Below are 14075 nucleotides of genomic sequence, written 5' to 3' on the forward strand. Positions count from 1 at the left end.
AAGTGAAAAAAAAAAAAAACTATCAAAGTGCAATGAAAGCATAAATATATATATATATATCTATATCTATATCTATATCTATCTGCAATTCATCAAACATTAAATGAATATAATCCATGAATAAAAGAAGTCCCATCTTAAGACATCCACAGTGTAAAATGGTCACGTAAAAATCACCTGTGCAAATAAGACAGAGACCTCCAACACTGGAGTGGTAGTTGATACTATAAGCTTCTTACCAGAGACTGCTGCTTCTCGTTCCTGTTGGTAATGGATTGCTGTATTGTCAGAGCCCGATAATCCTTTGCACAAACTATATTTCCGTGAATATCTTACACCTGTGGATGTCTTAAGATGGGACTTCTTTTATTTATGGACTATATCCATTTATTCAATGTTTGATGAATTGCAGCTATATATATTTTTTATGCTTTCATTGCACTTTTACACTTTGATAGTTGTATATTTTTTTGCACTTTTCTGCCAAATAGTCACTTATGAATGCACTTTTGCACTTTATAATTGATATCACTGAGATCAATTTATGTATTTTATTTATGAATTATTATACTGCTGTCTTGCATCGATAGTATCTTTGCATATCTTTAAAGAATACATGCTATTGTTCGTTATGTTGATTATTTGTATAGCGCTGCTTTTTTATTTATAATTGGCACAAATTGGTATCATTTATAGCTAGCTGATATTGATATATATAATGTGTGTGTGTGTCTTCTGCAGCCTAGCGCAGATTGTTTACATACATTAATATGACAGACTTACCTGAAAACGAAGCCCTCTAGCTGTGCGCTGTCACCGCTAAAGGCACTTCCTCGTCGCCTGTCTTTCTTCCAGGTTCATGGGCTTCGGCAAAATGAAAGGCTGAGCCGGCGATGATGTCACCCCTGCGCATGGGAGTCGCTGTTTACGGCACGGCTCTGAAAGAACGGCACAGGTATGCCGTTCCATCAGAGCGCATGTGCCAGCGATATAACTGGCTGCATCTAAAGTAAATCTCTCCTAAACAGTGCATGTTTAGGAGATATTTACTGTACCTATAGGTAAGCCTCATTATCCTCCATCCTCTCTCTCCCCCCCCTCCCCTCTGTCTGCTCCGCCCCCTCCCATCCCACCGCTCAAATTAGAGTTAAATTTACATTATCCTCTTGAATCTTCACGTGATCCCGGATCTGCGATCGGTAAACGAGGTATATAGCTGCATTTTTAAAAAAACAGTCACGGGGACATTAGCTTAATCAACAAAGAGGATAATATAAAGTTAGCTCTGTGGGTTAACAAACACTTTAAATGAGCATTACTACAACGCATCAGAATAGAAAGTTGTGAGGGCGCCTTAGTGTGTTGAGGTACTATTCAAAATTAAAGAAAATGTAATCTGTTAATTGCTAAATCTGCTGAATTAGAAAAATCACTGCAGGTGATATGTGCATAATCACACATTCGAGGAACCCTTAGAATTTAGAATTTTGAATATAAATTTTAATTCCAGCCTTACCATCAGTCTTGCACAAATGTACAGGCTCCTCTCCTCGGTGCATTAGAAGCTGCAGAAAGTCAGACAGCACCTGCCTTATTTCTAAGGTATAGGACATCCAGCATCATCTAGCCTTTTCCTCCCCAGCCTGACTGTCCCTGACCAGCCAGACCAGCATTGTGCTTGGCTAAGAGATTTAGGTTAATATAAGATCCTATATAGAATATTGTTTTGGACATTCAGTTTATGGGCCAATTCACACTACAATTTTGCGATCCAGATGCCTTTCTGCATATGCGTTTTTGATGCGTTCCAATGTGTTTTTCCCTTTTTTTGTCAAAGTTCTGTAGGCTTTTTGCTGTAATGCATTGTGATGCGATTTTAATGCATTCTAGTATCTTTTTTGATGCATTTTGCTGCATTCCAGATGTGTTTCATGCAGAAAAAATGCTGCATGTTCCACTTTTGCTAACTGCACTGGAACACACTGCAGTGGGGTGAACTATGCTATTGGAATTCATGTTAACTACCGTCCATGCGTTTCTGATGCAGAATAAAACTTGTGTCCGCTGCTCCATAGAAGAGACTGGAGGGTCTGATCAGGTCCATCTAAAAAACTGACAGGCAGACCTGATTGGATTGCCCGTGTGAAAGGGTCCAAACACTCTGCTATCCAAAAGTGCCCCCTGTGCTCCTTTTTTCTAGAGTAGGGGTCTCCAAACTTTCTAGAGAAAGGGCCAGTTTACTGTCCTTCAGCCTTTAGGGGGGGCGGACTATGCCCTGTGAAAGTAAACAATGCCCGATCTTTGGTATTAGCAGGAGAAATAGTTGGTGTCAGTGGGAGACATAGTGGCCCATTCTTGTTGTCAGTGGAAGGAGTTGTGCTCCATTTTTGGAGTCATTGGGAAGAAATAGTGCCCCATTGTTGGTATCAGTGGGAGGAATAATGCCCCATCATTGGTGTCAGTGGAAAAAAGAGTGCCCAAATATTGGTGTCAGAGGCAGGAAAAATGTCTCAAGGGCTGGATAAAGGCAAGCAAAGGGCCACATCCAGGGCTGCAGTTTGGAGACCACTGATCTAGAGTGAAGCCACTCTAATACAGGAGGTGTGTTACTGGCTAGATCACCGAGTGAAAACAGAGGGAGAAAACTGATGCAGCCACCACATTTAAAGATTGGTAAACTGCAATATATTACATTTTTTGATTTTTACATGTAAAAATAAGCATTTTTTTTGCTAAAAAAATTACATAGAACCCCCAAACATTTATATATTTTTTAAACAGTGGCCCTTGAGAATAAAATGGGGGTTGTTGCAATTTGTCACATGATATTTGCACAGCAGCTTATCAGATTCTAATTTTCAGGGAAAAATACACTTTAATTCATTTTAGTGAACGAAAACACAACACAATATAATACCAAATTGTTTGGTAACACATAAACGGTGATGGTATGCTGAGTAAATAGATAACAAACATGTCACACATTAAAATTGCATACGCCCGTGGAATGGCGCTTAACTAAGGTACCTAAAAAAAAAATCTCCATTGGTGATGCTTTAAAAGCCTTTACAGGTTACTATTACTTACAATAGAGTTACACAGGTGATCTGGCGCTAGAATTATTGCTCTTGGTCTGATGTCCGTGGTGATACCTTACATGAGTGGTGCAATCACAGTTTACATATGGGTGCGGGACCTATAGTATGTGCACATTTGCATGAGGGGATAGGTTGCGTTGACATTTTTAAAATTTATTTTACTTTTAAAAAAATCTTAATTGTACCTTTATTTTTTTAATCAACTTTATCGCTATCACAAGGGATTAACAACATCCCTTCTGATGGCAACCAGAGGTTTCGTGCTGGCACTTGGGGTGCTGCCCGAATTCTCCCCACACCCTGCCTGTGCCACCCCAGCTATGTATTCCAGGCTCTGCTTACCCACCTGTGGGCCCGGGACTGGCATAGCGGGTGCCCCCGGGGAGTTTCCCCGGCCATCAAGGGTGGGAATGAATGTAATGCAGTGCAATGTGCATTGCATTACATTCACTGGAGCACAGGGGAGACATGAAGGGTTTTTTAGACTCTGGATGTCTCATTAAAGCAGAGTTGCATCCATAAAATAAACTTTGCAGAAATCAACAGTATTATGCATCAGGAAAAACATTCGGAATTTTAAAAAAAATTTTTACTCACCCCTTCAACACTGTTGTTACGGGGTCCTTTGTATTCTGCCACTTCCTCTCCATGGTGCCTGACGTAATTTCCCTCAGCACCTGTGCTTGCTAGTGCTCCTGGGATATGCTTGTCATCATTTCCCAGGAGTCAGTGTGCAGCGCCGAGGGCTTTGTTGCCTTCACAACGGGGCGGCCACTTCCGCCCGTTGTGATGGCAACGTCAAAAGTGTATGGCGCTGCAAGCCGTACCTCCTGCGCATGCGCAAGAACATGCTGGTCGTTCAGCTGCACCCGATCCCAGAAGATAGTGCTTGTGGGCTTCACATGTCCACAAGCAAAATGGAAAACACCAGGAGACAATAATAAAAGATATCCTTTGATTGCAAATCGGCAATCGAGCGGCGATGGATCATAAAAACGTGAGTTATTTATTTATATATAAAGAGAATCTGTTACCAAAAAAAAATCATCACGTGATAGAAAAAAAAAAAGTTTTTTAATTGTAAAAAATTTACGTTCCACCCAAGCACATAACCCCCCCCCAAAAAAAAAAACTGAGGCCCACGTATACGCACGTACAAACGTAAACACACAGGGGCGGGAGCCTATGCCTGAAAATGTCGATTGCAAAAACACGTTACATATCGCTGCACACGCTGGAATGAGAGCGCTACAAACCTCCTCTCTAACGCTAACCTGATGACCAAAGGGGGGCTTTTAAAGCATCACCTATGGAAAATATAGGGTACTGACATGTGTAAGGCTTGTCATATTGGGTATCTATTTACTTGGTGCAAACTCTTTTTTTTATATTTTACCAAAAAAAATGGGTAATTTATTGCACTTTTATGGCCCCTAAAATTAACTTAATTTGCAGTAATATTGTGTGACATAAATTGGACATACCGCCATTTTATTCTCTAGGGTGTCTGCTTTCAAAAAGTATGTAATGTTTGGAGGGTTTTATGTAATCTTCCGGCCTAAAATAATTTTTTAAACGTGTGCAAAAATTGCAAAAACGGCTCTGGCTGTGAAAGGGTCAAAGGATAAGTTCACCTTCAGAACATGTTACATGTTCCACACCCGTAAAAATTTGTTAGTTAAAAAAAAAAAAAAACTGTCTCCTAGATTCTAACCAAATTCCTCAAGCCCTGGATTAATCTGAGATTGGTTTATTCAGATGCTTTCACAAGCCAGTAACGGCCTGTTTACATGAGATCGAAACTGGAGGTGACTAAATCCTCATTACTTCAGGTTTCTGACATCACAAAACGTGAGGGAAAAATCTGTTCCTCTCACTGTGTCCCAGGAAGTGGATGCCGCCAGTCACATTCTTACCAGGCTCCCTGATCAGACAAGAAAGCTTGGTAAAGGCAGAGTAAGGGGGGGTCCCCCTGCCGCCACCTGTAGAAGTGATCCAGCCGATTGAATCACTTTTACATATAATATTTTTTTGATCCTGTTTTAAGTAAAACAGCGCTGAGTAAAAAATAAGTAAACAGCTGCCAACACACCTATAGACCCAGGCAGTAGAAAAATATACATAAAAAGTGTAGGCGCTAAAAACTCAAACCAGAGATTACACTAATCCTACAGAAGTTTTCTGCATATTGGTTCACTTTTTTATATATTATATAGATACTATTTGTTTTTTATATCATATTTAATCATATTGGTATTTTAATATATACACACCTTACATGGTTTTGATATGTCACTTATTCTACTATAATCTCTGGTTTGAGTTTATAGCGCCTACACTTTTTATGTATACATAAAACAGGATCGCCGGCTGAAAAAAAAAAATACTGGGATCATGGTTGTAGCCTCAACCATGATCCCGGTAAAACCACTTCAACCTTAGGCTGTTTATAAACGGCCTAAGAACAGGAAGAGGATAATCCACTTGAAGTTACCAAATGGCACACGTTGGGCTTCAGGCTTTGCTAGAGAAACTTGTGCTAAGCTGTGCTTCTGTGGAGCTTTTGGAATGACTGGTCTCTAAGGGGATGTGCAAATCTTTAAGGACATTGAAGTGCTGATTGGCTACCTGAGTGAAAGATGTTTTTTCCATGCAGGATCTCTGCACTTTGTAAACTGCATTAGGCTACTGTCCACTTACATATTACCATCTGGAACTATCTTAATATATATGCCACAGGTTTCAGAACATCATGTGCTTGTCACTTGTCTGGTGGGGATTGTCCAGTACCCCTGTAGGTGATGACAGGGGATGTGTGAGGAAACAGAGTGGTATGAGGGTCAATGTTGTAGGCAGTGACATCTGTTGGGTGTGAGGGACAGACCACTGTTGACCACCAGGTAAGAATCAGATTCAGGAACATGGAAGCACCCAATCGGCAGACAGAAATAAAGCCAGGACACAAGTCAATGGTTGTTAACCACGTGAAGACCAGGCCTTTTTTTGGAACTTTTTGTTTACAAGTTTAAATTAGTATTTTTTGCAAAATTATGTAGAACCCCCAAACATTATATATCATTTTTTTTTAGTAGATGCAAAAAAAATGCAGTTGCGATATTTTATGTCGCACTGTATTTGCGCAGCGGTCTTTTAAATGCAATTTTTGTGGGAAAAATACACTTTAACAAATTAAAGTCCGCTCCCGGACTTTACCGATGGGTGCGGAAACAAATATGCCCGCGGGACCACTTTTATCAGACGCAGAACTGGCGATTAATAGAGGAAAAAAAAAAAAAAAAAAATGATACCGGGTTATGGCAGCTAGCTGCTGCCATAACCCTGGTATTAAACGTCAAAGTTAAGACATACTTTTTCTTTCTTTTTTACTATGGGCCGGTCGGCAAGGTACACAATCAGAAGGCAGGGACAGTGTCAGGATACAGGCCAAGTTTAACAATAGCCAGACAGCGAGGTACATGCTAGGGAGGACATGAATTTAAAGACATGTTAAAGGCAAGCCAGGTGGTAAAAAACTCACTATGGTGCCAAGCAGTTATTAATATTCACATACAAATGTGTAAATGCAATAAAAACTGTGCTAATAAATATATATCATATACAGTGCCTTTTTTCCACATTTTGTCATGTTACAACCATTTATGTGATAGACCAACACACAGTGGCACAAAATTGTGAAGTGGAAGGAAAATTATAAAAAAAGAAAAATAATTTTTTACAAATATGTGAAAAGTGTGGCGTGCTTTTGTATTCAGCCCCCCTGAGTCAATACTTTGTAGAAGCATCTTTCACTGTAATTACAGCTGCAAGTCTTTTTGGGGATGTCTCTACCAGCTTTGCACATCTAGAGTGAAATTTTTGCCCATTCTTCTTTGCAAGATAGCTCAAGCTCTTTTAGATTGGATGGAGAGCATCTGATCAGCACTTTTCAAGTCTTGCTACAGATTCTCAATTGGATTTAGGTCTAGACTTTGGGCTCTGGCTGTATGTTTAAAGTCACTGTCCTGGAAGGTGAACCTTTTCTTCTGAGATTGCCCTGTATTTGGCTCAATCCATCTTCCCATTAACTCATCTCATGATATATAATAAAGGATGTGGGGGCCTTTTTGTGTTTTTTTTTTTTTGGGGGGGGGCAGCATTTTATTCAATTAAAGTGGGCCGATCTGGATGAAGTCCAGGGCCAAATTTTTGTCCCAGTCCTGCCCTGCTAGGGGAGGAGAGAGATCAGTGTTCATACTTTTTATGAACACACAATCTCTCTCCTCTCCCCTGACAGAACCGGGATCTGTGTATTTACACACACAGATACCCGTTCTCGCTCTGTAATGAGCAATCACGGGTGACCAGCGGCCATTGCGCCTGCTGGGCACTCACATCGGCTCCGGGGACACGCTTCGGGTGCACACGTCTGAAAGAGCCGACATACAGCTATGACTGCTCACACAGGGGAGCCAACCTGCCGCAGTATAACTGTGTGGCGGCTGGTCCAGAAGCAGTTACATTTTTTTTTTTTTACTATTTATTTTATTTAAAGACTATATATATTTTTACATATATAATTTATTTATTTTTTTTATTGCTGTCACCAAACATGTAAACATTGTGATGGCAATAAAGCATGACAGGTCCTCTTTATGGGGACATCTAGTCTAAAAGACCCCACATCCATCATCTACCCTTAAAGGCATGAGATAAAAAAATAATTAATCTCATGCTTTCCAGAAAAAAGTTTCTGTTTACATTTTTCCCTTAACTGGAAGTGACAAAATGCTTGTAGCTTTCGTTCTCCTTGACCATAAAGATGATGGGGACATTCTGGTACCCAATCACCTCCTTTTGTTCGTGGCTGCAACCGCCGGATCAGATCACTGGCTTCCTGGTGCAACGGGAGAGCCAAAAAAACAAGGTACGCACATCAGAGTGCAGGGGGGGGTTGACTCCGCCACCTCTCCTACTGCTTGTAAAAATGATCCAGGGTCTAATCAGCTGCTCAGATCACTTTTACAGATAAGAGTATCGCTGGTTGAAAATTTTAATACCGGGGTTATGGCTGACAGCTGCTGCCATGGCCACAGTAGAACTGCTTGAACACAATGATGTGCATGTACGTGATTGGGTGTCATTGGGTTAAGATGAACCTGCAGAAGCCCGTGTGGTCCTCTGGGATGGTGCACAGGGAGGCAGAAGTAGCAGGTCATGTCACAAGTAAATTGGGAATAAGCTGAAGACCACACTGCAATATGTTCATGTCACACTCTAGCTTATACTGTATACCCCAGATAGCAAGGATAACTTGTCACAAATGTGTGGCAGTGTTGAATTGTAAGTCTGTTAACTTGCACATTTTCACTGGCAAGTTGTACACTTGCAGAGTACTTGAAGCACAAGTTCTAGTTGACACTTTTCCAATTTGTTGAATCCAAACTTTTTTTGTTGACAAGGAAAAATAGAAAAAGTGACCATACATTTCAGGAATAAAGGATATACATGACAACCAATATCACAAGCATTGTACATAAGGTAGATAATGAGATGCAGACCGTCACACAATATATGTAACAAATACAAAATATTTTTTTGTAAAGAAATAAAAACATTAAAACGTAAGAGGGGAAAAAAAAAAAAAAAAAAAAAACCTAAACAGCCTGAGTTTGAGGGATAATTGCTCAGGACAGCCAAATTTGTCTACTCTTGGATATAAAACTTAGAAATTCCCAAACTCAGCCTTAAACCATTCTAACTCTTGGGGGGGTTTAAATTTGTAATAACCTATCCATCACTAGTTGTAGTGGGGCAAGACTTGGGTTGACAACCTAATTCTGCCAAATGAGATTGATTTTTTTTTTTTTTTTTTTTTTTTTTTTTTTACTGTGTATCAATGACGATAAGCTAGATGCTCCCTGGGTAAAAGGGAGTTAACATAGGTGATCCACTGTGCTTTAATAAGCACAGTGGCAGCTACCCAAAATCGGGCGATCAGCTTTCTAGCCAGGTACAATAACTTAAACGCCATAGTATAAATACCTTTTGGATACATTTCAGCATCAATTGCGCCTAAAAAGCACACCAAAGGATCAAGAGGTACAGGTGTTTGGGTTAGGTCAGAGATAACCTGGCTTCGGGCAGCGCCATATCATGTGTATGAAGTCCCCTCTGACCACCGAGCATTTTGGACATAAAGGAGATTCTCTCCATCCCCAATCGAATAGTTTTTTCAGGCGTACGCTGAACGATAAGCTCTGTGTAGGTTGAATAATTGTGAAAGTTTATGTGCAGCTGACACAGACAGCACCTCTAGGGCCATGTCCCATTGATCACCATGTATAGCACCGATATCAGGGACCCAGCGACCTATAATTATTAATAATGTGTGATTTTGAATAGAGGACTACACTACAGAGTAGGCCTGTGAAATCAGACCCCTGCGAGCGGTAGCCTGCAGGATCTCCCGCAGTAGCGAGGAGCTAGATATAGCTAGGGTGAGCATTTGTGCCTGCATCTGTATTGCATGTCAAAGTTGGAAATCCTGATAAAATTGTTTAGGTGTTACTGGGAACTCCGCACACAGCTGATCATACACCTTTGGGGTATTACCAGTATACAGTTGGTGCTGTCTCCATGAGGAAAATCCCTGTAGTTTACATAGTTCAGGATAATTATGGTTGTTCCAGAGGGGAGTAAACTCCATGGGGCCTTTAATAGACAATGTCTCCCTAGCTGACCACCAGACCCTCCTAAGCAGATCTGCTGTTGGGGAGGAGGGGGGAATACTCAGGAGGTCCATCTCCAATTGAGAATCAGCTGTCAGTTTAGCGTTGGGCAGAGACTAGTTGAACTATAGGATCTGAATTTTCTCCAAGTCCCCATCCAGCAAACTGTTGCAATTGAGACACAAAGAAATACGTTTTGGGATGTGGAACTGCCAGTCCCCCCCCCATCCTTACCATACTGCAGGGTACTCAAGCTAATACAGGCCTATTTCCTCCTCCAGATAAGATCACGAAATTGTGAGTCAATACGTTTAAACCATTGATTGGATATCCACATAGGGGAGTTATGAAAAATATATAAGAGATGTGGGGCCCATACCATCTTTGTTAAATTTTGTCCCACGACTAATAATGGCAGTATGCACCAACTTTGACACCTAATTCTTTGTTTATCCAATAGGGGGGTTAAGTTTTAAATATTCAGACGGGTTTGGTGACACCACCACTCCCAGATACCTGAACAAAGAAGCCACCGCAATCTGGGAGGCACCGGCAGGAAGGGGGTGAAACCAGTGGGTCAAGAGGCATAAGAATAGATTTTGACCAGTCTATGGTAAATCCAGAGAATTCACCAAATCTAGTAATAGTTTTCAATAATTTTTCTAGAGAACCGCCAGTGTCTCCCAGGTACAACAGTGCATCATCCGCATAAAGGTACACTTTGTCCTCCAACTGATAATGGACAATGGACACCCTTGTCGAGTGCCCCTATGTATGTATGTATGTATGTATGTGGGAATAGTAAGGAGAGGGAGCCATTAATACAAAGCCAAGCTTAAGGCGCGGAATAGAGGACCTGTACCCAGTTTATAAAGTTGTCCCCCAGTCCAAACCGGGACAGGATTTCCCAGAGATAGGACCATTCAACACTGTCAAAAGCTTTGGCAGTGTCTAAAGAAAGAATGGCCCTACCTCCAAGGTTATCAGCCGCCACCTGCAGGTTAAGGAACAAACGTCTTATGTTATCTGCAGTCGAGTGTGTAGGGATAAACCAAGACTGGTCATGATGAACCAGTTGACCAATTACCCTTGAAAGCCTATTAGCTAGAACTCGAGCAAGGATTTTTACCTCTGTATTCAGCAACTAAATGGGACAGTATGGGCCCGGTAAGAGTCTCTAAGCCTGGTTTGGGGAGCACTACAACATTTCATAGAATCAGGCAAGTGACCTGTCTTAACCGCCTCACGTGGTGAGAGAAGAACAGACCCATACCTGGAGTACACTTCTGCCAAGAGACGGTCTGAGCCCGGAGACTTGTGAGCAGGTGCACTCGCCAAGGCCTCGGTTAGCTTCTCAGTAGTAATCGGGGATTTCAGATACTCCCTGTCCTCCATAGATACCCGAGGAAAGGGGCAGGGCTGCAAGAAGAGATCTAGATCGAGAGGTGTAGCATGAGTTTTGGTGGCATACAAATAGGTTTAAAAGTGCTGAAATACATCCAAAATGTCAGAGTTAACTGTGCATGTTTCTCTGGTCAAGGACCGAATCGCAGTTATAGAGGAATCCTCTCTCTAGCAACCAGGGCCAGTAGGTGACCTGTATTCTCTCCCTCTTCAAAGTAACTCTGCTGTAGAAAATATTGTTTTTTCTCTGCTGCTGATAAAACCACATTATTATACATAGACTGGGCCTTAGCCCAACTTATGAGCAGCTTGTAATGGGTTAGCACCAATGCCTCCTTCCTTTGCTGCAACTCAGTATGAATGGTATGCTCCCACTCTCTAGAGTTTCTTTTGATACTAGTGATTTCCAGGATGATGAGTTTTCTTAAAAATGCCTTGAGAGAATACCAGACAGTAGCTGTGCTAGCAGAATTTTTACTAAACTGGAGGAATTCAGACAGTGCTTTGGAGATGGTATCCAGGTCTAAAAATAACGTCAACCAGAACGGATTAACCTGCCACAGAGGACGGGCAGAAGAATCCGTAGTAGCAAGACATATCCAACATAGTTGCCAACATTGCAAAAAATGTATAGCGACACTTTTTTGCCTGTAGGTGGAATCTTGCTATAATTAGGGGGGGGGTGGGGGCATTTGAGGGGGGACGTAGCAAGGATGGAATAATGTGTTGCATGGGAAAATGGGTGTGGCTTAACTGGAAAATTGGGCGTGGCTTAAAGGGGCGTGACTCAAAGGGTGTGTGGTTAGAGTCTTAGATGAACGAGGGATGGAGGGAGAAAGTAAGGGAGAGAGAAAGAAAGAGGGAAGGCAGGAGAGAGAAAGAAGGAAAGAAAGAGGAATGGAGGGACAGTAGGCCCAGATACTACACCATAATAGCAATATGTGTATTCCATAAAGTTTAACAGCAGATAAAGATATTCCAAACACCTGGTGTTAGAGCTTCAATCATCACGGCACCATGGTTGTTATGGTGTCAGGATGATTGAAGCACATTATTTCTATTATTACATTGTAATATAAAATGAAATAGTTCAACCCACCATAATGCAGAAACAGTGGGAGCCCTGCGCGTGTCATCTGCCACGTCGCCTGCCACCAGATGCCATCAGGTGTCCCCAGCAGAGTCCCTCCTTACACCCGGCACTCCCAGCAGAGTCCCTCCTTACATTGGGCATTTCCAGTAGATTCCCTCCTTACATCAGGTGCCCCCAGCAGAGTCCCTCCTTACATCAGGTGCCCCAGCAGAGTCCCTCCTTACATCAGGTACCCCCAGCGGAGTCCCTCCTTACACCAGGTGCCCCCATGGAGTTCCTCCTTACACCAGGTGCCCCCAGCGGAGTCCCTCCTTACACCGGGTGCCCCCAGCGGAGTCCCTCCTTACACCGGGTGCCTCCTTACACCGGGTGCCCCCAGTGGAGTCCCTCCTTACACCGGGTGCCCCCAGCGGAGTCCCTCCTTACATCATGTGCCCCCAGCGGAGTCCCTCCTTACATCATGTGCCCCCAGCGGAATCCCTCCTTACACCAGGTGCCCCCAGCGGAATCCCTCCTTACACCAGGTGCCCCCAGCGGAGTCCCTCCTTACACCAGGTGCTCCCAGCGGAGTCCCTCCTTACATCATGTGCCCCCAGCGCAGTCCCTCCTTACATCAGGCACCCCCAGCGGAGTCCCTCCTTACATCAGGCGCCCCCAGCGCAGTCCATCCTTACATCATGCACCCCCAGCGCAGTCTCTCCTTACATCAGGCGCCCCCAGCGCAGTCTCTCCTTACATCAGGCGCCCTCAGCACAGTCCTTCCTTACATCAGATGAACCCAGCGGAGTCCCACCTTACATCAGGTGCCCCCAACGGAGCCCCTCCTTACATCAGGTTAATCCAGCGGAGTCCCTCCTTACATCAGGTGCCCCCAACGGAGTCCCTCCTTACACCAGGTGTCCCCAGCGGAGCCCCCTTCTTACATGAGGTGTCCCCAGTGGAGCCCCTCCTTACATCTGGTGTCCCCAGTGGAGCCCCTCCTTACATCAGTGTCCCCAGCGGAGCCCCTCCTTACATCAGTGTCCCCAGCGGAGCCCCTCCTTACATCAGTGTCCCCTCTCGTCGGACACATGGGGCGGAGGATTGGCGGGAGCTCCTTTTCCCATCTTTCCCTGTGTGTTCAGTATAGAGGGGAGGGGCCTCCAATACGTGCAGCCAATCAGCTTCAGTGTACAAAAGAATTGTCTACTTCTACACCGAAGAGAGAAGCCGATTGGCTACATGGACCGGAGGCCCCTCCCCTCTACACTGAACACATGGGGAAAGCCGGAAAGAGATTTGGTGGCGGGGGCCATCCTTTTGTAGCCCTCTGCGGTCTTTACCAAAAACAGTCCCCATTCCTGGGACAAAAGCAAAATCCCGGGATTTTCATCGGGACAGACTCCGATCGGGATGAGGGTCCAAAAATCGTGATTGTCCCGGGAAAATCAGGACTGTTGGCAAGTATGACCCAGAAGGGAGAGTGATCCGAAAGGAGATGGGCTCATATGCAGAATCAACCACATGAGGGATCAAAGTAACATTTCCCAACCCCGTGTCTATTCTAAATTATCCGCCATGTGAGGCAGAATGGCACGAGTAGCATTTAGCGTCAGCATGTCTTTCCCACCAAACAGACCCAGCTCAGAAAGCAAGAAGGCAAAGGTACTCCCGCTATTAGCAGTGGGCGTGATTCGTGGAACAGCAGAGAATCTATCCAACTGAGGCTTAAGTACATTATTAAAATGGCCCATGGCCAAAACAGGAGTATTA

The sequence above is a fragment of the Aquarana catesbeiana genome, linkage group LG02 (genome assembly GCF_042186555.1).
Source record: "Aquarana catesbeiana isolate 2022-GZ linkage group LG02, ASM4218655v1, whole genome shotgun sequence".
In the NCBI taxonomy this organism is placed as follows: Eukaryota; Metazoa; Chordata; class Amphibia; order Anura; family Ranidae; genus Aquarana; species Aquarana catesbeiana.